General features: G+C 39.8%; 1 protein-coding gene and 1 long non-coding RNA gene across 11 annotated transcripts in view; one reads left to right on the top strand and one right to left on the bottom strand.

Annotated features, from left to right (window-relative positions):
* LOC309348491 overlaps positions 1 to 4,228 on the top strand; it is a 28,487-nt gene extending 24,259 nt beyond the window's left edge. Inside the window, exon 2 of the long non-coding RNA XR_014159422.1 lies at positions 1 to 4,228. This exon is cut by the window's left edge and continues 2,825 nt beyond it. This is a non-coding gene — a long non-coding RNA (uncharacterized lncRNA).
* The window catches only part of CCDC178 (coiled-coil domain containing 178), a 131,249-nt gene that overhangs the window by 3,412 nt on the left and 121,598 nt on the right, over positions 1 to 6,239 (bottom strand). The window lies entirely within an intron of this gene.

Below are 6,239 nucleotides of genomic sequence, written 5' to 3'. Positions count from 1 at the left end.
GACTCTCCCATTTTCCTCATCTAAATGCCTCAATTTCCAGCTCTGTATGTACCGGCCCACTAGATGAGGAATCTAAAAATCATAAAGATTCAATTTGGAGTAGATAAAAATAGTGGCTATTGTGAAAGGCCTACTTCATGATAAATTAATTTACAAATTAATGCTTCAAATTACTGTTTAGAAATTGAAGGATAAATTGGTTTGCATTTAGTGTTTTTGTATGAGAAATGTTTGATTAAACAATGATTCACTCCAACCACATGTTAGAGAGTGGGTTGAAGTCAATTCTTTGCATATGCTAAGCCAGTCAGCAGAATACCTCACTGTGTACCCACATTGTCAAGTATGGATCATGCCATCTCAAGCTGCCTATCCAGGTAGAATCATGGGTGGCCACTCAGAGGACAAGTATGTCATGTGTGGGTTGATTTTACCATGGATTCCTCTACAGCAAAATGGAAGGAAGTTCTAATTCCATTAAGACACTGCACCATAATTGCTTTACGCAAGACAACCAAGCTGTCATCCTGGTAGGTCATATCATTGTTTGCAAGTGGCTCTGCCTGCCTCTGGAAAAGCATGCTATGAAGCATGTTACACAAATAAAAATATATTTGTCATTTTGAATAACACGCTATGATTCCACATACATTTTGAGTTGTATAGTAAAGATCCCTTCAAATATTTTATCCAGCTAAGTGTCTGTGGTCCCAAACTCCTAATTTAAAAATGTTGATAAATGAAGTATCTCTTTAGCTAATAAATGAAGTATCTCTTTAGTTATCCTTTGTCAGCAACATTCATTTTAATGGAAAGTGAGTTTACAGGGTTACATGATTGAACTACTGAGCCAAGTCAGTGTTGGCAAATGATGGGCTAAATTATTGATGTTACACACTAATGAATTCTGATGAGAAATAAAACACAGACATTACATTTCAAGTGGTTCATAATTATTTTTGTACTTTAAAAGCAATTTTATTCTTTTGCCAAATCATAGTAGTCTGTAAAACAAAAACATTGCTAGTGATTATAGCTAAAATTAGTGAGTTTGTGGCAAAAAATGCATCTCTGCATTGTCTTATGAATATGTTATTCACATGAGGTTTCTCACTGCTTTGTACACTTCTGAGAAAAGATAATTAAATTAAATGTCTAAGTTTCAAAACCAGTGTCTTTAAAAGATAATCTACTTTGCAGCCATTGTTAAGAGTTCAGTAGCTATGTTTATAATCAATGGTAGAAGCATCTTTTCCTGGAGATGTGCTAAACTGACGCAATTAATTCAGGAAGTAATAAAAGCAGGGCAGCTGCCAAAAATGGTTCCTTGCATCTTTAAAACTGTGATGTAGGTTAAAAGAGGAGGGGCTAAATTGGCCTAAAGTGTGTTAGCAAGCTTGGCATTACAAGCTGCCGAGTGGTATTTTCCTGATGTTTCACACATGGTACTTTGAAAAAATAAAGAGAGGCTTGAAATGCATACTGACAGCTTACAAACCCACAGTTTCTTTTGCAGCAATATGTTTTACATGGTCAATACAGAATGGAATCTATTTTAAAATATAATTCCACATGGAAGTGACCTAGCACATCAGTAATATCAGAACATTAATTAATTATTAATGGCAATGTTCCAAAGGTGTGATCTAAAAATGGTTTCTAGTCTGGTTAGCCAAAATACATAATAATAAATATGCCATGCTCTGAGGTCTCATCTGTTTGAGCACAACATTGTCAACACCTCTCCAACATAGAAAATGCTCCAACTTTGATACTTCTGGGAAAAACAAATACCTTATAGTTCAGTTCATCTGTAATTTTGGTTTACCAGACTGAGTTTCTCTATGTGTTCCCTTCCTCACTCCTGGCCTCTCTCCTCCCCTTGTCAACTGGCTTGGGTAAACCTTCCTGGTTTATTAAATTATGGTTTCACTGGACATCCAAATGTGGAAATCTCTTCAAAGACAAGATATCAAACCATATCCTGGTTTGATATTCTGGGCTGGTTTATTGGACTCATATCAGTACATCTGAATCAGGTCAAATAGTCTAATGACATTAGAACCAGTTACATTCTGTTAATTTTACTGTTTGGGTCTCACATGATTACCACCTTGTATCCAATTCACACCACCACCTAAGTTCAATTTGGATAAGGACTCTCTCCCTCCAAGATTTCTGTCTTCATAGTCCAAAGGTTCATGGATACTGATATGAATATGTAATATTTTTTAAATAAGGAAAACCTTGTTATCTGTTAGAGGCATTCCAGATTCCCATCTGAGAGGCTCTAAGAAGTGCTTTGTATATATAGCACAACTGAGACCCCTTTGAACCAGAGTGACTTAAAAGATTAGGTCTCTGGCATGCTGGGTTGGCACTAACCTAGGTGAAGCTAGTAATAGAGGATGTGGGTCACCTGAGGAATAAGAGGTTAGAATTCAGACTATAAATAGAGGGAATCGGGAATTGGAGTGTGAAGTTAGTATTGCCGTGGTCTAGGGAAATAACAGTCTGGCTGCTGAGACCAGGCTATGTTTACCTTGAATAGGGAGCAGCAATGTTCAGAAAGCTGCCAGGCAAGCTGAGGGCATGCTTTAAGATATAGGGAATGAAGCATCACTGCAGTAGGTTTCCCCTCAAGGAGGATCAGATGGCTGAAGCCAAGACAAGAAAAGACCATAACCCAGAAGTGGACAAATTCTGTGAATGGCTCCAAAGTGCCATCGTAGAACAGTAGCAGCAAAGTGCTAAGAGAGAGCATTAGGCAACTAGCTAGGATTTTAAGCGGTAACAAGCTTGAACAAAGGATTTCCCTGTTTGCACAGCACCACCAAGTTGACACACTGAGACACAAAAGGCACTCAAGCAAATCAACAGCAGCATTTTGGCTGGCTCTTGCAATTCACTAAACTTCATATAGTTTAATGAATCTTGCTACATTTAAGGAAATGTGAATGGAACAGTCAAATTTATCTCTCTCTCTCTGCTGCATGGTAGGTAAAGGACTGGTCAAGCAGCCAATCTAAGGAAGCCTTAACTCCCATAAGCTGTTCTGATGACAAACATTTGAACATACATGTACCAATTGCAATTGCAGTATTTTGTCACGCTAGGGTACTTCATCAAGTGGTCCAATGGCAGTCAAAGATTAGTCTATAATTTTAGATGCAATCTGTTGTATTTATGCCACTCAGCAGGTTGCTTCCTGCATAGTTTGGATTGTTTTTTCTTCCACCCTGTCTGCTAAGAGTCATACATGCTGGTAGGAGTAGGGCCTAATACATGCTATACCATGCTAAGAAGCAATGGAATACTACTATATATGCACAGGAGTTATAATGAGAAATATTTTTGCATGTGTAGAATGCTCACAAACCTACTGCTCCCAAGGTTTCTGAACAGGCTGCCATCTACATGGCAAGATTCTGCACATCTCCCACTCTCCCAAGCCCAGTGATGCTGATTGGATTTACATACCCGAGAACATAAACAAGTACATTTATTTATTATTTTATATTTCTTTTTTGCACTTATATCCAAGTTTTCTTCCATCATGGAACTGAAGCTGGCATCCATGAGATAGGCCTCTGGTCTCCAGAGAGCATAAGAGAACTAACACTAGATCCCAGTATCTGTAGAGTATTTGTCACTGTTGTGCATACATGCCAAACTGCCAGAAACATAAAGAGCTTGAACAAAGGGAACTAAATGAAGCTAAGGAACAATCAATCCTTCATTTTTTCAAAACCAATATGAGATCAGGATGGAGTGGGGGAGAGAGATAAGAGTGGAACACATTACAAACTTGTCTTGGGTTCCGGGAAAATATGTATGAGCACTGCTCTTTGCAGATAACCACAGAATCTGATCTAAAGTTCAGAATATCAGGGAATTAATTCACAGTTGTCCTTAAGAAGTGAAACTTGTATTTTGTAATATGTCATATTAAACAGGAACCGGAAATTTATAAAACAGAAGATTTGTACCTAAATTTCATCTTCAGCATTCCAAATAATTATTATAAATAATGGCAAAAAGCAGGACCAATAAAAAGCCAATACCAGTCTCTGCTTACTAAAACACCAGTGTTACCAAACTCCATATACCTGCAAGGTGAGAGTAAGCAATAACTGAAAAATTAGCATGTCTAAAAGATGCAACTGAATGTTATCGGCAATTGTAAAAATACTTGAACCTTCAGAAATAAAAGAGGCTTTGAAGATCATCCACCTAGAGAACTATTATAATTTACCTGTGAAAGAACTGTTGAGAAAAAATGCAGTTAAATTGATGATCACTTGACAAGTAAGAAGGAAACCATAAATGAAAGGGCTGTTCAATAGACAGGTAAACACTGGTCCCATTTTCCAAGGGCACAGAGGGCACTAACTCTAGAAGATGTGCTCTGGCATTGGATTACGAGACTACAACTAAAGTCTGTGGCAGTAGGCTTAATAGTGCTAAACCAGGGGGTACTACCACTCCTCTTTCTTTCAAGGACAAATTATTTAAGCAAAAATAAGTCTGCTAACTTGCATCACGAACATGTTCTTCTCTACCAAGGGAAAACAGTGAGTGTCCCAGACACATCCAAGGTCAGACCACTGGCACCAGCTGGACTTGGTTGTTCGTGTTCATGCCACATGGAGCTACCAGGCTTCTGTGGCAATGTCCACAGAATGGGAGAATGGAAGATTGCAGGATCCCCAAGAACGTGCTCTATGGAGAGCTGGCTTCAGGCACTAGGCCTACTGGCAGAGCAACGCTGCATTACAAAGATGTCTGCAAATATATCATGAAGGCTGGCAACATGTGTGGGAATCCCTTTCAGATGATTGCAGTACCTGGAGACAGTCAGGTTATGTATCCATAGGAGTGACCAGAGGAAGAATGATCTCTGGGAGGAGTGCAGAGATAAGACATGTCATGGTGTACCTGTGGCAACAGAACTGGATGCCTTAATCTGCCCCACATGCAAAAGAACATCTCTCTCCCATATCAGTCTCTACAGCCACAGCAAATGCTATAACTTTTCAACAGTTTGACTTCACCCTGAAGTGCACCTCTTCCATTGTCTCCCGAGACACGCGAATATAAACAACAACAATAGCTTATTATTGGCTGCTACCCACTTTGGGGCAGAGTTAGCACATAATTCTGAAACCAGGGTCAGTCAAACAATATGACACATGATTTGGAAACATAACATGAAGAGTCTGGAGTCAATGCAAATGCCTTCTCAGTAGTCATTCCCCATTGTGGATTGCTGTCCCTGTTGAGAGAATTTCAATAGGGACAAATGCAGGTTCTACACTTAGGCAGGAAGAACCAACTGCACAAATATAAGATGGATAGGGGGGTACCTGGACTGCCAGTAGTACATGTGAAAAGGATCTAGGGGTCTTACGAGACCACAAGCTTAACATGAGTCAACAGTGTGATGCAGCAGCAGCAAAAAAACCCCTAATGCTATTCTAGGTTACATCAACAGAAGTATAGTTTCCCAATCAAGGGAAGTAAGAGTACAGCTCTATTCTGCCTTGGTCAGACCACACCTGGAATACTGTGTCCATTTCTGGGTGCCACAATCTAAGAAGGATATTGATCAGCTGGAATATGTGCGGAGGAAGGCAACCAAGATAATCAGGGGTCTGGAAACCAAGCCTTATAATAACAGTTGAGGGAATGGGGTATGTTTAGCCTGGAAAAAAAGGAGATGGAGAGTATCTTCAAATATCGAAAGGGCTGTCACATGGAAGATGAAGCAAGCTTGTTCTCTCATGCTCTGGAGGGTAGGGCCTGAACCAATGGATTCAAGTTACATGAAAGGAGATTTTGACTAAACATCGAAAGAACTTTCTGACAGCAAAATCTGTTTGACAGGGGAACAGACTCCCTCAGAAGGTGGTGGACTCTCCTTCCTTGGAGGTTTTAAAGCAGTGACTGGATGTCTAACTGTCATGGATGCTTTTGTTGATATTCCTGCATTGCAGGTGGTTGGATTAGATGACTCTTGGGGTCCCTTCCATCTCTACAATTCTATGAGGAGGACTCTCCTGTGTGAGTGTCTGAGGGCCCTGCTCTTGCCGCTTAAAACCTACCTGGCCCAGGGCAGGTGGGCCTCACTAGGACAGTTGCTGTTACTGCTGGAGGGGTGCAGAGTGCTTTTAAAATGTTTTAAAAATTTTCTTTTGAATTTTTTGTATGTGTGGGGGTGGGGGTGGGATGGATGTTTA

Source organism: Podarcis erhardii (genome assembly GCF_964252035.2).
Source record: "Podarcis erhardii genome assembly, chromosome: 8".
NCBI lineage: Eukaryota > Metazoa > Chordata > Lepidosauria > Squamata > Lacertidae > Podarcis > Podarcis erhardii.
The sequence above is the reverse complement of the archived record's forward strand: the minus strand, read 5'-3'. Positions and strand labels throughout refer to the sequence as shown.